The 27,991-nt window shown below is 45.9% G+C and overlaps 1 protein-coding gene across 2 annotated transcripts in view; it reads left to right on the forward strand.

Annotated features, from left to right (window-relative positions):
• The window catches only part of Epac (Exchange protein directly activated by cAMP), a 794,549-nt gene that overhangs the window by 157,191 nt on the left and 609,367 nt on the right, over positions 1-27,991 (forward strand). For both annotated transcript variants that reach the window (XM_050187979.3, XM_072286537.1), the window contains exon 3: positions 13,499-13,540. The gene's annotated coding sequence lies outside the window, so the exon portion shown is untranslated. The remainder of the gene's footprint in view (positions 1-13,498; positions 13,541-27,991) is intronic.

Consider the following 27,991-nt stretch of genomic DNA (forward strand, 5'->3'; position numbering starts at 1 on the left):
GGTTCTCAGTCTCTGTCTCTGGCTCCAACTTGTTCCAAAATGTGTGTTTGCATCTGCCGCGCGGTTCCTTTCCTCGCGTGTTACAGTTTGAACTTGGTTATAGTTACTGCCTAGACTAGTTGGTTTTTATTGCTTATGTTTGTGCAACATTGCAAACGAGACAGAATTTGCAAACAAAGAGAGGCGTTTTTTTTATTATTTGCCTCTTGTGTATACAATAAAGTCTGCTGGCGTAAAATGCTTATCACTGCACTAAAACTCAACACCAGGTTGTTTCTCGCTTAACTTATATGGGCATAAAGCATAGCAACTCTGTCATATTTCGCAAAAGGCAGAATAACGGGAAACAGCCTAATAATGGGAGTACGCAGAGTAAAGAAAAATAAAATTGACGTACATCATATCAACACCATCCGTGGTCCGTACAGTCGATGAAAGAGGCTTACGGTAAATCAAGCAGAACACAACGTTGCAATAAATATTATCTTCGCTGTCTAAAGCACTGAAATGGAAGACTGATAAATTCATGTGGGAGCATAGGCATGCACGTAGTACATTTGGAATCGTACGTTTCAACGTATGAATGGCAACGGATGACTGTTTGCACTACATGCAACATGTCCTTTCTTGTATCGATATCGTGTGCTGCATTTATACATTTCAGTGAGTGAAAAACCTTTGGTGTACAAGAGGGTTTCGGCCTAGAGTTGCTTAACTGCCTTTATACGCAGGTCTTACAGAGCTCTAATGCAGTTTTTGCTCAAAGTCGACTCGGGCCTTCGTAGCTCGGTTCGGTATATTTCTTGCACTTAGAGTGTGACCCGCGAAATCAAATGACTGCAACCGATTTTAATGCCCACGAAACGCACACGCACGTATGTGAACACACAGTACGCAGAAAAGGAAGGAAAACGTTGCTTTCCTACAGATGTGGGGCAGCAACCATTGAATAAAGGCGTCTTTTATCTGGATATTGCGTCAGTGTATTCAATCGCGGCATTTCAATTTCTTCATAGTAAAGCACAACCTAGCTCTCTTATAAGCATTGCTTTTATCGACGCCGCGTGAAACTGAGAAAGGAGTTCGCCGTGTGAAATAAGCTTATAAACTGCACAATACCCTTAATCGATTCCGTGGAGGTCTAAATTTGATTTGCACCGTTCTTTTCTAATCGCCGAAGCTTGTCCGATTGCGTGATATGAAAGACGTGAGGAGAGTAAAATTTAGAAAATTGTATGTTTGTTATAAAACTGAAAAGAAATAAGAGATGCTCATTGCAAAAAATAAGAAATAAAAACATAAGGTATTGGTTGTCTGCCTGCGTGCGAAATTGAAGGGGCTTAAGGATAAAGAAAAAGCAACAGAAATTCTGAGAATTCTGTACTAATGCATAAGCGTTGTTTGGTTCGGCTGTGACTTGGTTTTTGCTTAGCTTTGCTTACTTGCTTTTCCTAGCTAATGCACGCCTACCCAAGGCCTGTCTGGTGGCAAACAATGCTTCCAAAGGCATTGTTTAGGCGTAGACAGTTGTCAGATATTTTTTTTTTTTTTGCCGCATCTGGATCTTTCAATGCAACCGTACCAATTGAGGCGGAACGCCACGTAGGAGCGCGCTTCGACGGAACAGAATGATCGAAAGAGGACACCAGCTGCCGCAGTATCACGAGAGGCGTTGCGTGAGGGGAGACTGAGGGGAGCCTACATGCAACTACATGCAATTGCACGTAGGCTCCCTAGGAGAGTGCATCACTGCAACGCAGTCACCCTCGCTGTCGCTCTCGCAAGCTTGTGTCACGCGCGTCTTCCTTGTCCACGCAAGCTCTCGCCAGGCGTTCTGACTGTGCCTCGGTAAGGCCCATGGAGGAAGGAAAAATGGCAAGGCCCAATGAAACCGCGCCAAGCATCTCAACACGCTCGCTTGCCCACGAGGTGCTCATAAATTGAAGCACCGCTCGGCGGCCTTCCACTTATCATTGATGCTTTCGCATTCACCACTCATAAGTGCTGAGGCGTCCTCTGATTTTTGTAGGCCCGTCGAGGTTGATGGGAGACGTAGTTTTGTTTCCGTGTTTTTCTATCTGCGTGCTAACGTTATTCACGGGTCCACATCGATAACTTAAGCGCTGATCTTCTCGTCTGGAGAGTGATCCTATTGCTGAGTGTTTGTTCTCCGTCACCAGTATTTTGTGGTAATTCTCGCTTTCTTCCGGGGAACACTGTTCCCTGCCCGACGGGAATGGAAGTGGAGCCACCCGCACTCCGACCTGATGTAGCGGCGCCCGCGTCGGCAGCCTCAAGGAAGCGGAACAGCCTCTCGAGCGACAGCGAGGCTACCCTGATAGACTCGACCGAGAGCGACGACAGCTCCGACGACGACTACGTGACTGTCCTGAGTAAGAAAGCAAAGCGGCGGATGCTTGGGGCCTCTGTGGACACATCTACTATGAGGACTCCGCAAAGTTCGCCAAAGTACACCATCCTTTTCTTACCTGTGCTACCCACCGACAACATGAGGTTCCTCAACAGGCAAGTTGCATCGGTTGAACTCGAGAGACTGTTGCCAAATGGCATTGAGGACGTACGAGTCAACCCTCGGAAGAATATTGTCGCGGTAGACGTCGCCCAAGCGTCGGCGTTAGATTCTCTGCGAGCTGTCACTGTTCTCGGTGGCATGAACGTCCGTACCATCATCCCGATGGGAAAAGAGACTACTACAGGCGTCATATATGACATTGATGCGGCCATTTCAGGCGAGGATTTACCACTTTTGATAAAGCCTGCCAATCACGGGACCCACATACTACAGGTGGCCCGTCTCGGAACTTCCAGATGCGTGAAAATTGTCTTTAAAGGTGACTGCCTTCCATCGCATGTGAAGGTAGGTCATTTTCGACATGCTGTCCGGCCCTTTGTTCCCAAGCCGCTTCAGTGCAGAAACTGTCAGAAATTCGGCCACGTGAGCGCCGTCTGTGGAAAGTCTGCTATATGTTCCCGCTGTGCAGCACAACACTCTGCAGGCAACTGCCAGGCAAAAACTTATAAGTGTCCGAACTGTCAAGGGCCCCACGATGCCTCATCAAAGGATTGTCCTAGAGTTAGGCGAGAACTTTCCATCTTGAAGAAAATGGTTAGGGACCGGTCGACCCATCGTGAAGCAGCTGCTGACGTCAGGCGACGTCGTTCTCGTCGCAGACGCTCATCAAGGAATTCTGCTCTCCGCACAAAGAATACGCGTGCCGCACAGCCTCTTGCTGTTGAATCTGCTCCAACCTCAGTGCAGAATGTTTCCAAACCGTGTATAGATAACGGAGCATCTGAAAAGACTGCCGTGAATGAGGAATGGCCACCACTGCCAAGGATAAGCCCTGTGGAAAAACCCCAACAAGGAAAGGCACCACAATGCTCCACCCCTCACCCAGATGAGCTGACAGAGCATGACCGCCGAATTGTAACAATGCTCAAGTCTTTGATAAATGCGATTCGCACGCTTGTGTTCAACTCGAATACGCCAACAGCTCGAAGCGCAGTTCAAGTGTTGGATGCCCTGAGCCCAGTGCTTGCAAATCTTGCATAAGCACAATGGCTCTTCCACTGCCTTCACTCCGTGATGAAGTGCGTAGCGCGACAATTTTCCAGTGGAATGCCAGAGGACTTAAATCACGGATTTCATGTTTCCGCCAATACGTTTTCACGAACCGATTTCCTGTAGTGGTAATATGTGAACCGAACGTGTCGAAAGCGCTAAGACTCTCTGGATACGAAGCCTTTATGGCGTCAACGTGCGGGCAACCCAGCAAAGTAATTGTTTACATCCGTACAGAACTTACTTACATCCCCCACTCAGTGCAGCCTCATGATGGAAACCAATACGTGTGTCTCCGCATTACAAAGAATAAAGTGGCCTTCACCCTTATCGGCGCCTACATATCCCCATATAGTCGGTTCGACGGCGACCGATTGCGAGACATCCTGACGGCAACTACTGGACCCTGGATTATCACAGGAGATTTTAATGCTCATCACTTGGCTTGGGGAAGCTCCAGAATAGATTCCAGGGGCCGGAAACTTGTGGAATTTGCTTCCGACCATGAACTTTGCATTATGAACGATGGCAGCCCGACGTACTTGCGTGGTGCGAACTATAGCAGTTGCCTAGACTTGACCTTGGTGTCACGGCAACTTGGTCAAAATGTTCGATGGTTCTCTGACATCGAGACTCATGGTAGTGACCATATTCCCACCTACTTAATTATCAATGGATTTGGAAGCTTCTCCTCTTGTACTTCCCGACAAGCATATATAAGGTGGTCAACGTATAAGACAAAGGTGGAAGAGGCATGCAAAGAAGGATTTACCGGCACCATTGAAAACCTTATTACAAGTGTACTGGAATCGTCTAAGTACACATTTACATCTGCGAAAAAACGTACGGATTTTGCCATGGAACTTGAGCGACTTCGAACGATTCGCAGAAGAGCCGAGAGGCGATACAGGCGCACGAAGTCAATTAATGACCTTAGAGTCGCTCGACGTATACAGAAGAAAATCCAACGTCGTATGGACAGGTTGGAGGAACAACGGTGGAAGACGTTCTGCGAATCACTTGACCCCCGCAAGCCTCTGTCTATCATATGGAGGACGGTGCGCGGCCTTGGCTCGTCTCCACAGCAACGACACCCATTCTCAGCCCTAGCCCTCCATCAAGGCCGCTCACAGGTCGATATAGCCGAAGATTTCTGTGTGAAGAATGCGGGCAGTGTGGTCACCATCAATAGTGAAATTCTGGGTGAAGTTCCTGCGACACGCTTCCCAGAATTGAATGTGTCCTTCTCACTTGAGGAATTGGACGCTGCTCTGGCCTCATGCAGGCGCTCATCGTCGCCAGGACCAGATGGCATCACCTACGCTGCTTTATGCCACCTAGGTGAAGATGGCCGAAGCAAACTGCTGGAATGTTATAACCAGTCATGGAATGATGGCGTCGTTCCTGAGCGGTGGAAGTCCAGCCGCTTGATACCACTTCTGAAGCCTGGAAAGTCGCCACTTGACCTAGCGTCCTACCGACCCATTGCGCTGTCCAGCTGTGTTGGGAAGGTCATGGAAAGAATGATTCTCACCCGCCTAGAATGGTATCTTGAGCGCCACAACGTATACCCCGATGCCATGGCTGGTTTTAGAAGAGGCCGTTCCTCTATTGACAACGTCATCGACCTAGTCTCGTCTGTACAACAGGAAAAACACCACAAGCGTATATCGGTTGCACTATTCCTCGACGTGAAAAGCGCCTATAATAATGTAACGCATGAAGCCATCCTTGATGCCCTGGAAAATAATGGAATAGGTGGACGCATGTTTCGGTGGATTCGGAGCTATCTATTCAAAAGATCCTTCTTTGTGCACAGTGCAGATGGCCGAACTGCTGACCATTACACTTACCGTGGCGTCCCTCAGGGTGGGGTTCTTAGCCCCACTTTGTTCAACCTTGCAATCCTTGGCCTTGCCGACGTTCTACCACATACAGTAAACCTTTCTATATATGCTGACGACATATGCATATGGGCCTCGGCAGTTACACGTCTCCAGGTGCGTGCACGGCTCCAAAAAGCAGTGACCCTAACATCATCGTACCTGCGTGCGCAAGGCCTCAGCATTTCGACCGAGAAGTGCGCCTTAGTCGCCTTTACCCACAAGCCCATGACCTGGTACCCCCATTTCTATTGACCACCAACCAATTTCCTACGCAAAAACTCACCGATTCCTAGGCGTTATTATAGACAGAGACCTTTCATGGAGCCCCCACATCACATATTTGAAGAAGAGGCTTACTTCTATCTCCCACATACTAAGGTTTCTCGCCGGTAAAACGTGGGGCACATCCGTGGCATCTATGCTTCAACTATACAGGACGCTCTTCCTGGGATACTTGCGATACAGCACACCAGTGCTGTCCAATGCTAACAAAACTAACATCCATGTCCTACAGAGCATTCAAGGCCAAGCCCTTCGAACATGTCTGGGGCTACCTCGAAATGCTTCAACCGTGGCAACCGCGAGAGACCACCCAATAAGGACCTATATAGATATCGACGCGCTCCGGGTGCATGTTCGCCATATATCCCGAGTCCCTGACCACCATCTCGCTCGATTGCCTGAGAAAAGACCCAGGGCAGCGTTCTCCAGATCAATTGCGGCTAACCGGCACTCTTTGTCTTTGAGGCACTCACCCGAAACAAGAACGCCATCCCCTATGTGGTGCTTGAAGAAGCCTCCTGTGTACCTTGCTGTTCCAGGAATAGTGAAGAAAGCTAGCCTGACCACCGCGGCTCTCAAGCAGATCACACTGGAACTTCTGCATTGTTCATACTCTAACCGAATTCATGTTTACACGGATGGTTCCGTCTCGGAAAATTCTACGGGCGCCGTTGTTTTACCATCTCAATCGGTCGTCATCAAGTTTACGACATCACACGTAACGACATCTACAGGCTCTGAACTGGCCGCTCTTCGCGCTGCTGTCGAATACATTGAAAAAGAACCGCCCAACAAATGGGCAATATTTTGTGACTCGAAAGCAGCCCTCCAGAGCTTGAGAAGTTTACGACGTGGCAATTATGAACAGCTGGTGTCACAAATCCACGAAACCTGCCATTGCGCTTCTGAAAGAGGACATAATATCATATTTCAGTGGCTGCCGGGACATTGTGGCATTGTTGGTAATCACCTCGCCGATGACGCTGCCCGACGTGCCCAGGCTGGCTCACCGACACTCCTTCTACCTTTATCCAGAGTCGACGCTGCAAGAGAGCTTCGCAGTCTCGCTCGTACAATCACGTTAGGTTGCTGGCATACACCTCAGAACTCTAAGTGTCGTTTACACAGCCTCGACCCATCACTGAAACTTACATTACCAGCGAACCTTCCACGACGTGACGCAACACTGCTGTGTCGGCTGTGGGTAGGAGTAGCATTCACCAACTCCTACAGCTATCGTATTGGAATGGCGGATTCACCAATGTGCGCGAAGTGCAAGTGTGAAGAGACCATCAGTCACCTTCTGTGCCACTGTTCTCGCTTCGATAATCAACGCGAGACTCTCCAGTGTGCCTTAAATAGACTGGATGACAGGCCATTTACGGAAGCGAAGATCTTGGGGGCCTGGCCTCATAGTTCAATGGCCCAGAAAGCAGTTCGAGCGCTTTTTCGCTACCTGAGGGAAACAGACTTGAGTGCCAGACTGTAGACATCCTATACCTAAGTTCTCTCTCTCCCTCTTTCACTCCCCATTCCCCTCCCCACGTGTAGGGTAGCAAACTGGACTCAGTCTAGTTAACCTCCCTGCCTTTCTGTCTTCCCTTCTCTCTCTCTCTCTCTCTTCTCGTCTGGATTGATACCCCGTCCACGACGGCATGGTTGTCAGCTGCCGCAGATGCGAGTTGCGTCCGTATATAGATCTTCGAGATCGATGTTTTTCCGAGCTACCTGCTCGGTGTACTTGTTTATTTTTCGAAATAGGATTCGCCTACGCGCAATTCCTCTATATTTATCGCAGCAAGAATAGTTGAAATTGCCTCACCGAAGAAGCAGTGGTGGCATATTGTTTGCATCTGTAGACTTTCGTTTAAACGCTATTTTTGTAGACATTGACGGCTGAACAAGGTGACAAAGATTACTATAGGATCGATTGTCCGCCTCTTCTGCCTCCGTGATGATCACGCTTTGCGCCTACTGGTTGAGAAATAAATGATTGCCTCCTTGTCGACTTTTACTATTTGCAGACCTAAAATATCAGCATTTCAGAGTAGCTGGAATCGGAAAGTTTCAAGCATTTGGCAAACTTCATCGATTCTCTTTTTGTTTTGCTTGCATCTTTATTGCAATAGTAATTTAAGGACACGTGAGGTTCGTTCAGGCCATCTTCTTTCACGCCATCGCTGTCATCATGCTGTGTCAGTATCGATACACAAGCGCCGCCCTTACGTGGGCGGATGCAACGAATCCATAGACGCGCAGTACGTTTTGACGCAAAACCAAGGACGCTGTTTGTGGTGTGCCCTAATTCAAGTAAATCTATGGCACCTATGAATCTGAGTGGATCTGTGGATCGTAGCATCTACGCTTCAACTATACAGGATGCTCTTCCTAGGATACTTGCGATATAGCACACCAGTGCGGTCCAATGCTAACAAAACTAACATCCATGTTCTACAGAGCATTCAAGGCCAAGCCCTTCGAACATTTCTGGGGCTACCTCGAAGTGCTTCAACCGTAGCATAAATCGCCACCGTGAGAGACCACCCAATAATGACTTATATAGCTATCGACGCACTCCGGGTGCATGTTCGCCATATATCCAGAGTCCCTGACCACCATCTCGCAAGCTTGCCTGAGAAAAGACCCAAGGCAGCGTTCTCCATATCAGTTGCGGCTAACCGGCACTCTTTGTCATTGAGGCACTCAACCGCAACAAGAACGCCTTCCCCTCTGTGATGCTTGAAAAAGCCTCCTGTGTACCTTGCTGTTCCAGGAATAGCGAAGGAAGCTAGCCTGACCACCGCGGCTCTCAAGCAGATCACATTGGAACTTTTGGATTCTTCATGCGCTAACCGAATCTATGCTTTCACGGACGGTTCCGTCTCGGAAAATTCGACGGGCGCCACTGTTATACCATCTCAATCGGTCGTCATCAAGTTTAAGACTGCACGCGTAACGACATCCACAGGTTCCGAACTGGCCACTCTTCGCACTGCTGTCGAATACATCGAGAAAGAACCGCCCAACAAATGGGCAATGTTTTGTGATTCGAAAGCAACCCTCCAGAGCTTGCGAGGGTTTCGACCTGGCAATTATGAACAGCTAGTGTCTAAAATCAACGAAACTTGCCATTGCACTTCTGAACGAGGATATATCATCTTTCAGTGGCTGCCGGGACATTGCGGCATCGTTGGTAATCACCTTGCCGATGCTGCTGCCCGACGTGTCCAGGATGGCGCACCGATACTCCTTATACCTTTATCGAAAGTAGATGCTGCGAGAGAGCTTTGCAGTCTCGCTCATGCCATCACGTTAAGTTACTGGTCTACATCGCAGAACTCTAAGTGTTGTTTATACAGCCTCGACCCATCACTCAAACTTAAATTACCAGCAAACCTTTCACGACGTGACGCAACACAACTGTGTCGGCTGTGGGTAGGAGTAGCATTCACCAACTCCTGCAGCTATCGTATCGGAATGGCGGACTCACCAATGTGCGCTAAGTGCAAGTGTGAAGAGACCATCAGTCATCTTCTGTGCCACTGTTCTCGCTTTGATAAGCAAGGTCAGACTCTCCATTGTGCCTTGAATAGACTGAATGACAGGCCATATACAGCAGCAAAGATCTTGCGAGCCTGACCTCACAGTTCCTTAGCCCAGAAAGCAGTTCGGGCGCTTCTTCTCTACTTGAAGGCAACAGGCTTGATTGCCCGACTGTAGACATGCTGCACCTAGCTTAGTACATGTGCAAGTGCGCTATAAACTCATGTTTTCTCTCTTTCTCTCTCTTTCACTCCCCATTCCCCTCCCCACGTGTAGGGTAGCAAACTGGACTCAGTCTGGTTAATCTCCCTGCCTTTCTTTCTTCCCTTCTCTCTCTCATTACTGACAAAGCATTATATGGCTCGTGAAGCGCAAAATCCGGCGGCGCCCCCGGAGATGGTACAAAAAATCACGTGGTCACTTCCGATCAACTGTAGGTGCGCGCCGCGTTGGCGCTGGGTTCCTCGAATCACCACCGGATGGCGCTCACCTCCGCGCACCTTAGGGTGCCTCGACGTCCGCCGCGGGCGAGGAGGACATCGAGGCACCCTACGCATCCGTAACTCATCCGCGGCAGCGGCGCCGGCCGTGTGTGGGACGCAAAAGATATAACCACAATGCTCGCCTTCGCGCATAGGGTTCGCTGGAAGCCTTTCCCTGTAGATTACGGTTGCATAAGCTTCAGTTGCCCGGAAGCAGCAAGTGTACTGCATGTCTGGTCTGTATATTGCGCATCGCGGCGCTGCCAGTCGGTGCGGCGATTCCGGTGTCATGTGCTCTGATCGGCGAACCTTCGACTTACACTACGACTTCTCAGTGAGTAGCTGCGCCTGGCTCCCTTGGACGTCCAGGGAAGTACTCGAACGAGGCCGAGGCGTCATCGGAGAGACGTGGCAATGCATTCATCCACGTAGAAATACCTAAGTACCTTTGAGTTTTTTGTTTTTTTTTTCTTCTGCCGCTGAAAATTGTCGGCATTTCACAGCGAAACTATTGATGGATAGGAATCCGTGCGTTGTTCTGCGTCGACAAAAATGGGGGCCGATCCTGGTGATCGTGCAGGAAGGGTGCTAACGCAATATCACATACCCCTATGGACACCGGGTAGTGGGCTCCGCGACCTACACCTGAAATACAAAGGGGTCTCAGGCAGCAGGGTAAGAACAGATTTTATTCGATTGGTCAGAACACAAGGAACAGGGAGAAAAGCTTAAAATTTGACAAGAGAAAGGTAATGAAAATATTTTTATAAACATTGAAGTCCATACGACGAGGTTGAAGCACCAACAGTAGGTCACTAATGGTGAGCAACGTGGCGATGCGGAGATCACGTCACGGAGGGCCAACCGCTTGAAGAGATTGAGGTAGGACCGTGAGCCGATCCGCCGAGGTCCTAGGTTGGGTCCCAAGAGCCCAAGGCTCCGACAATAAGAGCATGCACAGTCACGCGCTAACATCGCCGTGCCAGATGAAGACGAGCTGGCATGTATGTGGTGATCTTGGCGTGGCGTGTGTCAGTGGAGGCCTGCGGGTGGTTATCGGGTGGCCTGCGGGTGGTTAAGGACAGCAGACATCCAAGAAGACTCCGTTCCTCGCCACGGGCCAGGAAGATGTCCGAGCGATAACTCTTATAACTTTAGCCCAAAAGGCCGGCCCGCACCGGCCACCTCTGCATTTGCACCCCCCCTTTCTTTGTCGGCGTTCCAAGCGATTGCGTATCTAGTTTCCTTTCCTTCCGCTCTCCCGCGGTGACGCTGCCGTCGAGACGTCACGCGTGTCTAGCTTTTTTCGGCTTCTCGAAGTGGTGGCCCCGTCACCATCGCGAGGGTACGAAAAGGAAAAAAAAGAAAAGCACATGGACAAGGTGCCGTTTCCCATATCGAATTTTACTTCTCTTCTGTGGTCGTAACGGTGAGGCCGCGTATAGTTTGGAGTCCCGAGCAACAGCGCGCCTACGAAGAGCGATTCCCGCCTCTGTGTATTGATGGAATATCATACATGTGGGGTGTTCGAGCGGCAATGCAAAACTTAGCTATAGCTATCAATGCATCGCCTACGCGCGAAACGGCTGATATCTGTCATGAATGCTTTCAACCGTCAGTGAATATATTGCTTGAATATAGTTGCTTCTTGCGTTGATTAATAAGCAGGGTCGCGAAAGGGTTAAGATATTTGTGGCTGTCTTTTTTTTAGACCAGACCAGTAGCTGGTGACATTAGGAGATGACACTGTGTTCAGTTGTCATATATAGTTTTCCTCTCAGATTTTACATTACATCCAGCATGAATTACCTAAAATTTCTCGCGTCAGGTAATCCTATCTGAAAAAAAAAAGAAATGAATTGACGTCAGTATAGCACTGAACCTCACTAAATACTGTTAAAGAAAATATTGACCGCACAAAAACGTGAAAATACTTATATGTGATTACTTCGCTTTGCCGACTGTTTTGTTTCAATGGACATTATGTGAGGATATTTCAGCGAGGACTTCTAGCAAAAATGCGCTGCTTTCCACTCCAGTTTGTTTCAAATGAAAACGGTTGGTTTTAGAACATTTCCAGGTTATGTTTCCCCGCATTAAATAATGAAAAAGTTCCTGTTTCCAATATAGAAAAGTATTTTCAGTCACTTTAGCCTAGGGCGAAAGCGCATAATCGATTAAGTGAATTCACAGTGTTGACAAGATGTCTGCGGCGCTGCTCACTTTAAAAATGGGGAACGGAAGGGCTCGACGAGTTACGTTATACGACAGTCCTCCAAAACTCACTGACAACTTCATTAAGACGACGAAGCTCATGAAAGCAGAGAGAAAATTAACGGCTTGGTCTTAATTGAAACGCAAGAACAATCAAGTAAAGGATGGAAAAAAACAACTTACGGAAGGTGGGAACCGAGCTTCACATCTTTTCCATTAAGTGTGTCATGCTCAAGAGATTGAGCAAAAGCGGTGGCCATTCTTCTAATTTTCGTTGGGTACATGAAGACGCGAGCAAGTAAATGGAAGAATTGACGTGAGGTTAGTTCAATTAGTGCAGCATAGCACGAGCAATGCGAAAATGTGGTATTGGTTAAAATTTTGGGCAAGTTGTTTTTTTCGTATGCTTTCATCTCCCTTTGCCTTACATTTGCGTATTTCCGTGAAAGGTACCAGTTCCCCCTTCGCTTTCTTATTATATTTTTTTGCTTCATTGTACGCTGCCTTCGTGTCCTTGCAAGTGAATTGAAGAGGAGTGTGTCACGTTAGTGAAAGAGTTCTTGGTGCACCTATTTGCTAAAATAAGCTATATAACATTAAGAGCTAAATCACCTTTCGAAGCGCCATTGAGAGCTATGTAATCTCCAACGCCGAGTGCTGCAGTGGTTTACTTGACGGGGTAAATAGACAGCCCAAACGGTTTTCCAAATCCTATATATACCACGTGTTTTTTGTGAGGTTCGCACTAGACGCCCACGCCCGTCTTGTCCCTGCTAAGGGCATGGTTCACTAAGCCTTCGACAATCCATCGTCTCTTCCCCCGCTTTTTCAAGAGAAAAACCGTCGGTGTGGGACGCGGCCTTTTTATCTCAATCTTTTCCTAAAGCCTTCAGTTTTCATTTGATGCTCTGGCTCCAGTTTATTACTGCATTTCAGTTCCTCGAATGCATTTGTGGATTTACTTTATCAACGTTTCCCAGTATCGACCACAGTTCGTGCGGAATTGCAGTCACCCATCAGCTTGCGTTCTTTCGTGGTTATAACTCTTGCGTATACTTGGGCGTTACTGGGCCAAAAGTGTGCTGATCCGTCTGACCGTCGGGCCAGTGAGGTACGTGTCACACTTGTGGTGCTTCTTGTGTTAGAAACGTCCGGTAGTACCGAGGTTGAGGAGATCAAAAGTATTTGGAGTGGACTATGTATATACTGGTATAGACCTGTGTTTTTTCTTTCTTCTTTTTCGGGGGGGGGGGGAGGTTTTTTGTCTTGGATAAACGTGACCTTTTCTTCCAAATTTGTCAAACGTTCTTCACCACTCTGTTCAGTTGTGGCACATCAGTGTACCGCTCAAACAATGCGCTATATGGCAGAAAAGGTTAACGACAGGCTGAATTTCAGCCAACAAGTCCTAACACAGGCACATAAAAATATTACCTTTCTGTATATTTGCACGCTCTTAACGCAGCAAGGTCTCAATAAATAAATGATAACACTTCTTCTACTTTCAGGTGATGGACTAGTCCGGAGATTCTGGAACAGATTGGCTCTTGGTAAGTTTCTTGCTTTCAGCTTCTGAAATGCATGGCACTATCATCAACGGACTCACCATTTGCACAAGCACACACACTCACACACAGAGAGCTACAATAATATGCCTGCTTCCATGAGGCCAAGCTCAGGAAGACGATGGAACATCACTCGATGAGATAACGTTAACTATGTAGCTTATACACGGCAGTTTTCAGTTTCTATTAAACCGGCATGTGAGTAAAATATGAATGCTGTTAGAGTAGTTGTGTCGCTAGATTCTTGATTGGTGTTACCAGTGCAGCCTAAACGGGGCTCAAATTGAAGAGAGTGGTGTCAGCATGTTCAGTTTGTGTGCCTTTTATAGTTAATTGGCAAAAAGAATGAAGAAATGAACGAGGCAAATCGAGACGATTGCAAAAACTGAAAAAAAGAAACAATCTTTAATTCGGCTTTACAAATCGAAGAGCAAGCTTTCAAAAAACTATACGAGCCGAGCCAGAACGTGACGAAGAGGGCTTGTATTCACAAATCGTTCTTACGCTAGGACTGTGCGTAGAAGCCAGTTTCAGCGAATCATCATGTCGCACAAATTATTAGCGAAACCGGATTCCGAGAGGCAAGCCCAGCTAACGAGCTCAAAGATTTGTGAATAGGTGCGGAAATGTTGGTTCTTTTTTCTTCTTCTAAAAGAAAGAAATTACGTTGGCCGTGGTTGCTTGATTCCCAGTGTTAGGGCCTCAAGGAAGCTGACTGGTAAAATTAGAAAAAGTCTTAATTTATTTTGGCGTGGCAGGGGGGGCAGCAAACCCTATCACCATAAGCGGATTTCATGGTAGAGATGTTCGACTCGCGACCTACGTAAGGTCACTAAACGGGCGCATTGTGTTTATACGCAATCATAGCAATTGACTGGATTTAAACGAACCCCACTTTGACTTAATTAACGGCAAATGGAGGCTTCGCATTAAGATTTCAAGAATTTGGCAAAATGAACGTGTTGATTTTCGCCATTTTTAACTGCATATAACAAATTCACTAGCTCACAGAGTGTAAATTTGGACGTCGCTGACTCACCCGTGAATGCCAAGAGAGACATAGAACTTTTGATTTTTTTTGTTTTGTTTCTGCGCATAAAGTTGTTCAAACCGCATTCACAGAGCGCCGTTCCCGAGACAGAACGTTGGGCGTAATTAGTCGTTGCAGCACTCTTATCCTGGAGCAGAAAACGCCACCTACCCTTCGCGAACTCTGCAGCTTTTGCAGACTCACTGGGACGTCTAGGGGAACTTATTACCATACAGCGTTCTTAATTCAGTAACTAATGTGGCTCCATAAAAAAACAAAAGAAAAGACAAGCCTCATTCACGGTCTAGGCAGTTAGCGTTCCCTAACCTGTCCTAGTCTTTTGCAAAGTGCGATTTCCGACAATAACGCATTTCTCTTGTGTCTGGAAGTCTGCATACGGCTATTGTTTAGATGGTAAGATACAAAACGTTGTTCTGGGTGATTTAAGAGCATGGAAAGAGGAACTCAGCTGGTGGGTACGTGCATGGTACAACGCCTGTAATTGTTACGAATAATAATAATAATAATAATAATAATAATAATAATAATAATAATAATAATAATAATAATAATAATAATAATAATAACGAAATGGAAAACACATTCATACATGTTCTGCTTTCATATACTTCTTTAAACACTTTTAGAAAAGGTTTGCTTTAGAAGCGTCAAATAAGAATGTTGCGTGGTTCACTGACAACCACAGCGGGTAATATATCCATAGTTCACTGCTGTGGAGTTTTTTGTGCGACAGTCATTAAGCTTGCCTCAAAGAGCGATGTTGGATTTTATTAATGGAGGAGCTGGCGGTCCATTCCGGTGAATTTATTGCGACCCCCGTGCCAAGTTGCAGAATTTCTGTTGGACATTTTATATTGTTCACATTTTTATCACGGAAACGAGCTGAGTTCAGCTTAAATTATTTTTTTTTTTTATTTCCCGGCAGCTGGTTGCTGCAGGAACACTGGGTTTCGGCATTTATTTCACTAATGTCCGTCAGTGAATCAGTTAGTCTATCAATGAAGTCGAATAACAATTTATCTAGTTCATGCAGCTACACCTTTGCCAGAAGCAGCTTCTCAAGCGGACCTGCTTCCAAATAGCTTGTTGCGCTCGACGGCGTACACTGTGCGTAAAAAGTTTATAGACCGCAGGATCTGAGTAGATGTTGCATATTTACTGACTTTAGGGGAGTAACCTGGTATTGTAATTTCCAGCTTGTAATTTAGAATATGCGAACAACACTGTATTGTGTTGTGCGCTTTTACTGGCGGTGGTCACAGACTACTTGTAAATTAAACGTTCGCTCATATACCGCGATTAATGAAACTTTTGGCGCCAGCTGTACATTGGGAACACACACACACCTGTAGCCCCTGCTACTCGCAGTATTTACTTCATTGGAGTAAGCGGTGAGTATAGTGTGTGCTGCAGTCAACAGACTCGTCCTCTACACTGACAGGCTGGCAGTGAATTATTGACTGACCATCAGTAATTCACAAATTGCAGCGTGAGCTAAACAAACAAAAAATTGGAGACAGTCGCAATAAGAACGAAAGCGGATGCATAAACACATTCATACTGAAGTACGCTTGCTTGAATGATGGCTAATAAACATTGTATGCAGGAAAGGACCTTCGTGTCTGCACCTAGATAACTCCCTCGAAATGTTCGTTCGTTGAAATGACATCTTAAAAAGGTGCTTCTCCAAATGACGCAAAATCTAATGTTGACTTCTGCGCCTTATGGGAGCACTTCACTTTGCGTATCATGGCTAAGATTATTAACTTGCTGTATGACGTAATAGTTATGCGGAAACCCGCAAGGTGAACAGAAGTAATTAAACAAGGGAAATGAGACATCCACCCAATCGTAGCAATCGCTACAAAGGAAACCCATACTGGCTCCTCGAAAGAAAAGCTTTGCAGTTGAAGAAAAATTCCTCCTGATCCGGGACTCGCCCGGGCCCACCGCCTTTCTGGGGCAGCCGCTCAACCATCAGAGCTAACCAGGCGGCTAGAAGATGGCAGAGCGAAGACGAATTTGTCAACAACTCCAATCAAAGGCAAGAGCTCGACGTTCCACGACGAATTTTTTATTTTTTTTTTTTTTTTGCTCTGAGCCTGTGATGACATCGAAAAAAAAACCAAACCTGGTACTAGACAGTGTGCATCGTTAGAACTTGATATGCTTCCTGATGATCCAACTGCGCAGATGACCGTCCTCTTTCACTTGCCCAAAGATTTACAAACGCGTATAGTGCAGTCGGCAATAAACCAAACTGACCTTTTGCGGACGTGGAATCTATCAAGGCTAGTCGAGAAAATATTGAAACAAACGTAGCTTCTATGAAGAAAAAGGCTGCACACCCTCGAAGAAAAAACTCAATTGTTGGATATTGTTCAGAGCAAGGCGATGTACTCAGTGAGCTGTCTGACCACTCAGAACAACTCAATAAATGTTCGGGTCAATGAATTAATGGACAGGTCACGGTGCTAAAAGCTACTTTTTTCGAAACTTGCCTGATTCGTGCATAACATGTGGCACAGAGTGTGAGGTACGTGTAATTGACACCTTTGCTGGCGTGCTCGAAAGCCCGTTAGATAAGGTAGTGGAACGTGATCATCGCTTAGGGTGCTTTGAACTTAATAAAACCGGTTTTATCAAGGTTAAATATTTAAATGACGAAGTGAAAGAAACAGTATCTTTCAGGCATAGTAAGCTTAAAGACGAAGGTATCATTGTCAGTGAGGATTTCTCACCCGCCACGCATATCAGTGGGATTAAATGAATTGAATTCGATACATAGCTACATGGAGCGCAGATTTTTCAGCTCCGTTGCAAGAAGAACAACGTTACAAGGTTAACAAAACAGAGTACGAGTACGGTGAGTACGAGCAGAATGAGGTATCACATAACCGTCATGCCAGTAATACGCCATGTGCAAATGAAGAGGAAATCGAGAGGGGTGGTGGGTGTGATATTTCTCCGCTTCATCTCTTTTTTTGTAATATGCAGAACATTAAGAACAAACGTTCAGCTATTGATACCTGTAATGCTGACACAATAATACTCACTGAAATATGGCTGCACCCACTAATAAATGACAGTGAACTGTTCTTGGAAAACTATTTCTTTCCTTGTGACTGCGCCACGCATGAATGCAGTGGTGTTCTCGTTGGAATATCTGACACATTGTTGTCTCAACAGGTTCAAGTTTGTAGTGAACGTGAGGCTGTTTGGGCTCTGGTTGAGGTTAAAATAAAATAATTATCGGAGCTTGTTATCGCCCACCCACATTTTTTGCTAGCTTTGTAAACAACCTACATGATATCACTAAATGGCTTTGCCGCGTTATCCCACACTACCTTTGTTTCTCCTCGGTAATTTTAATATACCTAATCTCACATGAGACTGCGATCGACCCAGAATTAATCATTCGTACACGATTCAAAATAGTTTCTTGGCATGTGTGCTGTTTTTTTTTTTCATTTTCGCAACTTGTTGGAGAACCTATCGGGCCAACACATTCTGCCGCCAATATCCTAGATCTAATACTCACCACTTATCCCGATCTTGCTCCCAATATAGCTTTACTGTCGGGTTTGAGCGATCATACCATTTTAGCGTGTGAAATTAAATTATCGCGAGCTAAAGACAAAAACAAAAGGAAAACTATTCGTGATTTCAAACAAGCAAACTTTACCGCGATGAACATATAGTTGTGTGGGTTTCCCGATACGTTTTTGATCGATGGACAACGCTAAAGCCTTTCTTGATAATTACGTACCCATTCGCTCTATAATTTCTAACAAACTGGCGCCATGGCACAACAAGCACATAAAACGCTTATGAAAAAAGAAACATGTACACAGATCAGCGAAACGTTGACCTTGTGACTATAAACTTCCTTCTGATGAATATGTATCTGCACTCCGTTGCGCAAAGCACTATTTGGAAAGCACTCTCCCATTCATGCTCTCAACTGACACTAAAGAGTTTTGGCGCGTCATACATCCAAAAAGCGGTCATCCTATAAGCTTTGTGGATAACTCGGGAGACATAATACCCTCTAAACAGTGCTCATCTGTTCTTAAGGATGTTTTTCTTTATAATTTTTCATCAGTGGCGATTGTTTCGCCACCACTCACACAGTGTCATTATTTCATTTCAATAAGTCGTATTGTAGCAGACCCATGTGGCGTGGAACACCTGATTAATAAATTGAAACTTTCTTCTTCACCGGGTTGCGACGAGGTCAGCCCGAAGTTTTTGAAAAGCACGGGCGAGTATAGTTCCATTATATTAACAAAAATTTTTCAACAGTCACTTGACACGGGCTCTATCCCTGCGGAATGAGAGATAGAAAAGGTGATTGCGCTTGATAAAACATGTAGTACGCACTGCCCGCTTAACTATCGTCCCATTTCGCTCACTAGCATCCCATGCGAACTTTTTGGGCGTAACTTATTTTCTAATCCTGCTAACTTTCTCGAATCTAATTCCTTCTTCACGCACTCGCAACGAGGCCTTCGCAAAACTTATTAAAGCGAAACGCAGCTAATCTCGTTTATAAATCAGCGACATGACATTCTTGATCGTCCTTCTCTTGCTGCTTGTATATTTCTAGCTTTTCTTAAATGCCTGATAAATTATGTCATAATCTACTAATGTATAAAAAACAAAAGCTTAACCTTGATCCTCAATTACTTACTTGCCTCCTGTCCAGTCGTTCTCACTTCGTTCCTGCTAACAGCGCCGACTCTCTGTCTAGCGTGGTCTTCTCGCGCGTACCGCAAGGCTATGTCCTTGGAGCGCTACTATTCCTAACTCTGTCGATGATTTGCCTTTTTGTATCACATCTACCTGCCATGGTTACTTAGTGGCTATGGTGTCGGGCTGCTAAACACGAGGCCGTCGGATCAAATCCCGACCACGGCGGTCGCATTTCGATGGGGGCGAAATGCGAGAACACTCGTGTACTTAGTTTAGGTGTACGTTAAAGGAAACCCAAGTGGTACAAATTATTCCTGAGGTCCGCACTACGGCGTGCCTCAGGATCATATCGTGGTATTGGAACGTAAAACCCCATATTTATTTTTGTATTACATCTCATATTCATTTCTTTGCTGACGAGTGCGTACTATTTCCAGGAGTACATAGTAACCATGACCTATCCACTTTACAATCTGATCTTGATGCTATCAGTGCATGGTGCTAAACATGGCGCATGAAATTAAACATAAGCAAATGCAAGTCGATGCGACTATACAGACGTAATAGCACTCTATCAGCCTGTTACATCGATTACATTGCACTCGAATGTGTTCCATGCTACAAGTACCTCGTTGTTCACGTCTCAACTGACCTTACCTGGAGCACACACATTGCACATGTACTAAGCAATGCTGACACACCGTCAGGTTACCTCTCACGAAATTTCTCACGTGCGCCACAGTCTCTAAAACTGATCATCTATAAAGCGCTTATCCTGCTTAAGCTCCAATACGCAGCCTCAGTTAAGGATCCTAGCCAGAATAATTTAATTTATTCTGTAGAAATGGTACAGGACACTTGCACGCGACCCATGTTCTCCAAATATAACAGGAAAGTCAGCACGACCGCAGTGAAGTCTAACCTACAGTTAGCACCCTTAGCATCACAGCGTAAACACTTGCGGCTCTCTGTTCTTAAGGTATCTCGTCATCTTGCATTACGAAACGATCTTCTTTCGACACCACATTACGCATCATCTCGGCTTGATCACTAACACAAAGTTATTCAACCTTGCACGTCCTCTTCCTTCTTACATTCATTCTTCCCGCCGACATCTGAAGAGGGGGATCAACTTCCCGTAAATGGTGCCTCCAAAGTGAGACTAGCCGTTTTAAACAAACTTTTTCCGTTCTGAGTATTCTTGTTTTCCCTGTGTTCATAACTATTGCTTGAATGCTCTTCTTACTATGAATTGTGCGTTCTGCTTATTTGCGTGCCTTATGCAACTTGGTTTATGTAATCTCTGTGCGTTGAGTTATCTAGATTGAATAATTAAAAATAATATTTATATACTCCGGTTCGCGATCCGCTAAAGTTGTACAACTATACTAGTTTATTTTGGTTGGTTGCTGATGCTATTGTGCCTAATTTATGTTGAACTAATTAGCCACTCCCCTTTTTATTGCCATTGGACCTGAGGGTATATTAGACACATAAATAAATAAATAAATAAATAGCGCAGTTCGGCCATATCACTATAGACGCGTGTGTGGAATATACATATATATATATATATATATATATATATATATATATATATATATATATATAATTTGTTTTATAAGAAGCCAACAAACGAAGGCCCCAAGGACAACACAGGAATAATTGCTTGTACTTAGTAATTGAAACTAAGAAATTATAAACTAATGGACCTGAAAGTGGATCGAAAAACAGCTTGCCGCAGGTGGGGAACAATCCCACGTCTTCGCATTACGTGTGCGATGCTCTATCAATTGAGCTACCGCCGGCGCCGTCTTCCCATCCACTTTGTGGGGTATTTATGTGTTACTGCTAGAACTGACCCTGGGAGTGTTAGCCAGCGCCACCACTCACAAACCTTGGCGGCGGATGTGGGACACCCTTTCTGCCACGGGCATCACGAGTACCTGAACTTCTAGGGTGAAAGCAACTGGTCAATAAACTCACACGTGCTACCTGAAGGCATCCTTGTTGCCATATTCGAGGCCCTCGTTATGTAATGAACGAGAGAAAAGGGCGTTAACCGAGGGGCCAGATGTTTATTAACCATATATATATATATATATATATATATATATATATATATATATTCCGCACACTAGCGCACTGATTTGCTCATTGTCGCTAGGTCGCTAGCTTTCCTTCAGACGAAAGCCTTGCGTCCCTGGCAAGGTACTTGGAAAGGTGGTGTGCATTGACAGTGAAAGTACGCACCTGTGTGGTATCACTGCTTGAGGTTCGCCAAGAAAAACGTGCCAAAATGCGTCCTACCATTCTTCACCGCCAGTGTTGCTCGAGAATTCATGACAGCACTGCCCCTCCTGTGGGAGTCTTTATTGATTGGCCACGCGAGAGCCCGGAATGAAAGCCGAATCGTGTTTACCTCCTTCGCTTTCCCTTCGGACCACACCTCTCGCACGGCTTCGGCAATTTGTCATCCCCCATTCCTTTCTGTATCGTCTGTTTGTCGACTACCGCTACTCTTATATTGCGTCTCGCCACGTCTTTACGCTCTGCTGCGTAAGCTCTTCCCCGTGTATAACCTGTGGATTTCGTTTCTTTTTTCTTTTATCTTCGTTCTCATTGTTTTTTTTTTGTTGTTGTTGTTGTTGTTTGTTCACTTTTTTGTTTTATTTCTGACTCCACCTTTTTTTTTTTTACATCACTGGCTCTTTCATTGAACCTTCTTATTTCTCCTTCACGGCCATAGGCCTTTCCTCGGCTGTGTCGAGTCACCTGGCGCTGATGAGTTTCCATTAATAGGAAGAAAGATTGGTCGTCACGGAAAAAAAAAAAAGAGTGGTGACCTCCCGTCGATCAATGGCCGTTTTCGCCTGGCTACTTACGTGGTTGATGCTTTGTCGTTTCCACGACAGTAAACCCCGATTGACGGTGGCACGATCAGCTTTAAATACGTGTTTGTGCCATATAATATTGTCGGGACTGCGCTATGGTACGTTCGTCACCGCTCCGTATGGACAGTTTACCGCCTCGAATCTTCATTTTTCTCTGCAGAACGTCTTAGTCCTTTATCTCTTGCCCCGGTAAAAAAATTGCCGTACTAACGTGTTCTTTTGTTAGCCGTTTCCGTTTTTCCCGTAGCTTATTCTCTTTGTTTTGAGCGCCGCTCTCAGTGGCTGCTAAATTCCACACTTTCTGTAAGACATCTGGCATCCTGAAGCTGTCGTGTAAGAGCTTGGAGATGCATGCATATCGTATTTGGCAATGCTAGCATGCGCAGCACGCCGACACAGAATAGATACAATTGCATGAAACCAACGGATGGCATAGCCGATAGAATTTCATTGTCGTTCCTTAGAGCTTGAATTCGTGTAGTTACAAAAAGAAATCGAGTCTATTCTCGGTTTCCTTTAGGCTGCTTCCTTGAACTGACTGATACGATGACTGTCCGATCGAATCAGAGAGCAGTTCGTATAACGACTCGGCTATCTTTTAAGACAATACGCCGCCTGTTGAATCTCTCCTTGTGACGTGGAATGAGTCACGAGCATAGGTAATACGCTCAGTGCCGCGGAAGCCATGCTTATTTGTCTGAATAGATTGCGCAGCCATTCCATTTCAGGCATTTAAGGCCTGAGTGCTATCATTCCTTGACACACTGCAGCATGATTGGGATGCAGGTTTTTTTCTTTAATTGTGGCAGATGGTCCTCGGAGGCGAAGCCTCGGAGAAGCCAATTGAGGACAAAGTCGTTTCTTCCAAAACGCACACAACGCTTTTAATTCAACAAACGAAAATTGAAACACATACAACAACCGCTCAACAAAAAATTCATAACCAGAAACAAAATACAGTAAGAACTATATCGCACAGTAGCCACAGCACTCCAGTTAGGGGCAGACCATGAGTGTGACCGCAACAGTTCGACTTGGAGCTGCGGAGACGAGGTGGCGAAAGAAGTGGTGTTGGTCTCACCACAACGTCGATGTAGATGACCGATGAGCCAACGACCAGAGCGTAGCAACTCCGGCTAGTAGACTGGACGCAGGCGTCTTGGTGGCACGGGCAGGTAGATGCAGCGTCTCGGCCAGGCAGCTAGGGACAAACTCGGGCTCATAGCCTGGCTGCTCGCACTCTGCCTGCGCGCGCAGAATTTCGCCGGCCTTGGGTGGAGTAGTTCGCCGGCCGTGCTAGGGAAGGGTAGCGACGCCTGGGCACAGGATGGCAGTGGGCCCCGGTCGGTTGAAGCCCTGGAGGCTCGAGTCGCTTGCGTCGCTTCCTCGAACTCTCCCCCTCTTCCGCTAGCGTGCCTCGTTCTTTTTTTGCCAGCCTATTTGTCTTTTCCTGATTGACCCCTGGGAACTTCGTGCACTTTCCCGATAGGGTCTTTTCCCTGTTGTTTTATCTTTTTGCGCCGCGCGTTCGAGTGCTTGACGCTCCTCGACGTTGTCGTCTTCCATTCAGTACTGGATTCACCTCTGCGCAAGCAATCTGTTGTCCTCTTCATTCTCTTCTTCCACCACAGCACTGACTCGCGCACTTCACAAATCACACTGATATAGGTGATAAGAAGGCACAAAATCTGGCACAGCTGCTGCAGCATCGCACAGCGAAAAGAAATTATTGACTAACTGTGCCTAATAGGACTTCTTGTTCGTTCATTTATACGCAACATCAGTAGTGTTCAGGTATGACAGGGTAGAGTGCAAAAGCAGACCCTGTGTCTTCTTGTCACAATTGTTCTTTACTGCAAATTTATGGATCAGTGTCGAGGCATGTGTTGTGTTCTGCGAACAACCATTCAGTCAGAGCATTTGCTGGCCCTGAACACGAGGCTCCGATTTCAACTGCTGAGGCGGCGGATGCAGCTGCTGCATTTCCAATGCCTCCGGCAATGCACTGCCGCCGCGCTGCCTTTGGGTCCGATGTGCCAGCACAACTCAGAAGACCCGACTGCTCCTGGGGCAATGTATGGGTATCCAGGCAGTTTTCCTCGTCCTGCCAGGGTATCTTCACAGAATGACTTTCATTCCTTAAGGCCTCATATCTAATTTGTTCATCTGTATGTGGCAGATAAGCCTAGTTGAAAAACTTTAGGCTATGAGGACGTAAGTGCGACTTGTAGGTTTTTGACTTCTGCACTTAGACCGCCTGAAATGACACCACCCTACAACACCATGTACTCACGGCCAAAGTCAACCCGCACCACCACAGCGATTCTCTACTAGGGAAGTCTGCGCTTTTTGAAAGAGCTTTAAGAAAGAACTAAATTAACGCGAAAAGTGAGTGACTGTCCCCTCTAATATATATAGCTCTGAAAGACCGTTACTAACTTTTCTCTAGGAATGTTTGATAACGGAGCAGATTGGCGCGTTCATGGAGTTTAAGTTAGGAAAGGCGAGTACCTCATTTTGCCTGGAGTAATTTGCGCTGGTGGAGGCAGTTTAACGAAGCACTGATATGAGTCGCATTTTATTACATATTGTTGGATGGTTTGGATCAGCAGTTATTTGCTAGCACGTGACTCAGATAAATGCTCGCAGTAGGCTGTACCGCAGAAACTCTGGTCCATGACGTTAGATCTGTAGTTATTAGATACATTGGTAGAGAACGGCGCTCAAAAGAGAACAGGCTATGAAGGTCATTGGTAGTAATAAATTGCACAGTATCTCTATCTATCCTATTGCGTGGCAGGTTTTTCTTTCTTTTTCGCTGTTTGTTCGTTTCTGTGCGTTGTAAGCACACGGTGTTTCAAGTTCATCGCGTGACTATGACCATACCCGCCCATTTTCCCGAACTTTCCGTAAACTGCAGGAATTTGGGTTCGTTCTACGTTTTTCAGAATGTTTCGTTAAATTTTATTAAAGAAAGATTCTGTTCGCGAAAGAAGTATTAAAGGTGTCGAAGGATGGGGCGGTGCATAAAACCTGCGCTGCCCTCTTGGCTTCGATGTCGGGTGGTTATGCTTGCAGCAAGTTTATTCATACGTGTTCCTGAAAGTGGCGAAATTGGCAACAGGAATGTCGCTGGAAATGTTACGAAGAACCAACCTCGAATGCTACCCGAAATTGCGTTTAGCATGCTTCGGGATGTCATTATTTGCGGCACCATGTTGCACTGTGCGATATAGGTGGCGCTCCTGTTGCCACCATGCCTTACCCTTAAGCGGGTGAGAGCGAAAACGTTATTCATCACAGTCCCAGGTTCAGGACACGACGGGAATCGCCAGGTAACGCCCAACGCTTGTTTGACGTGCTAGGGCGCCGGAATGTCCGCGTCGTCTCCCGCTTTGGAAGCGTGGCATCGAGGCACCTTATCACTCCGAAAATGTTTACACCCTTAAGGGTGTTTGCTTGTGTGACGGGTAACACTCCTACCGTTAGGGCCTTACCAAAAAATGACGGAAGGCGACAACGGAGCTCTAACTAGACGTGCGATCGCAAAAGACGTAGTTGAAAACTATGTAATCATTTTGACAGCCTCGGGCACACAGGAATAGGAAAATTTCACAAGGATAGATGTGAAACTTCATTTTATGCACTCGCCTGTCGCAGCTGTCATAATTTTTTACTTGCAAGAAAAAGTCGGCAAGCAAGATGCCATCATTGGTTCCCACCAACAATTTGATCTCACCCCTTTAACGTGAGGGTGTTAGCCATGCGACAACCAAACACCCTTTTAAACACCCATAAAGGTGTAAAATTCTTTGAAGTGTCGGACATCCCGCAAGAGAGCGCCACTACCTCAAAGACCCGTTCAGAACCCCATGCTGCGTCTCTGACCGTCGTTGAGAAGCGCAGCGTCTCAACAACAGCGTCCCTATAAACGCTACCGGTCACGAGGGAAAAATGCGAAAACACTCCCCTCATAACTACGCTACTGCACGGTGCCGTAAGATGCCACTGGTATTGCAAGTACCCCCACACGGTGGTACCATGCCACCGTTTCACCGCTGTACTATACTGCACAATCTTCGGGATAAACCCAGGTAAATTGTTGTACTCGAAAAGCCGCGTTATGTACCCAAAGAAAGCGAACCGCTTTAAAAGTGACTCATCTAAACAGAGTGAGTTGTCTTTCAATTCCTACTATTCCTGGCTTTCCATCAAATAAAGTGCGTATGATCCCATATATAGCGTGTCATAAGGGCTAATAATTAAACGCTTGCTAAACCCATCCCTCACCCGGTAACTTGACAAACCCGTCATCACCGCGGCATTACCACGAATTTTTTTGTTCACAGGTTGAAAGCTGTGCTATGGCCAACTGCTAAATAATCGTGTAGCAAAATGTGGCTCGCTTTCTTATGTCTTGCTCTCTCTCTCTCTCTGTCTCTCTCTCTCTCTCTCTCTTTTTATTTTTTTATTTTTACAATCGAAGCGTTACACTTATGTGTAACAGTAGTGAGACGTCATACACATACAGCAAAGAAGATAGAATAATAATAATAATAATAATAATAATAATAAGAAGAAGAAGAAGAAGAAGAAGAAGAAGAAGAAGAAGGAGAAGAAGAAGAACAACAACAAAAGGCAGACAAATTTAGTAATCATTGCTGCGTTCCCTACGAGAAAGCGTTTGATTCAGTCGAAACCTCAGCAGTCATGGAGGCATTACGGAATCAGGGTGTAGACGAGCCGTATGTAAAAATACTCAAAGATATCTATAGCGGCTCCACAGCCACCGTAGCCCTCAATAAAGAAAGCAACGAAATCCCAATAAAGAAAGGCGTCAGGCAAGGAGATGCGATCTCTCCAATTCTATTCACAGCGTGTTTACAGGAGGTATTCAGAGACCTGGACTGGGAAGAATTGGGGATAAGAGTTAATGGAGAATACTTGGTAACTTGATATTCGCTGATGATATTGCCTTGCTTAGTGACTCAGGGGACCAATTGCAAGGCATCCTCACTGACCTGGAGAGTCAAAGCAGAAGGGTGGGTCTAAAAATTAATCCGCAGAAAACTACAGTAATGTTTAACAGTCTCGGAAGAGAACAGCAGTTTACGATAGGTAGTGAGGCACTGGAAGTGGTAAGGGAATACATCTACTTAGGACAGGTAGTGACTGCGGATCCGGATCATGAGACTGAAATAACCAGAAGAATAAGAATGGGCTGGGGTGCGTTTGGCAGGCATTCTCAGATCATGAACAGCAGGTTGCCATTATCCCTCAAGAGAAAAGTGTATAACAGCTGTGTCTTACCAGTACTCACATACGGGGCAGAAACCTGGAGGCTTACGAAAAGGGTTCTACTTAAATTGAGAACGACGCAACGAGCTATGGAAAGAAGAATGATGGGTGTAACGTTTAGGGATAAGAAAAAAGAAGATTGGGTGAGGAAACAAAAGCGAGTTAATGACATCTTAGTTGAAATCAAGAAAGAGAAATGGGCATGGGCAGGACATTTAATGAGGAAGGAAGATAGCCGATGGTCATTAAGGGTTACGGACTGGATTCCAAGGGAAGGAAAGCGTAGCAGGGGGCGGCAGAAAGTTAGGTGGGCGGATGAGATTAAGAAGTTTGCAGGGACGACATAGCCGCAATTTGTACATGACCGGGGTAGTTGAAGAAGTATGGGAGAGGCCTTTGCCCTGCAGTGGGCTTAACCAGGCTTATGATGGTGCGTTCCCTAGTCAGTAGTCATTCCCAGGGCTAGATTTTCTTGCTGACGTTACTAAAACGCCAATG

The sequence above is a fragment of the Dermacentor andersoni genome, chromosome 2, assembly GCF_023375885.2.
Source record: "Dermacentor andersoni chromosome 2, qqDerAnde1_hic_scaffold, whole genome shotgun sequence".
NCBI lineage: Eukaryota > Metazoa > Arthropoda > Arachnida > Ixodida > Ixodidae > Dermacentor > Dermacentor andersoni.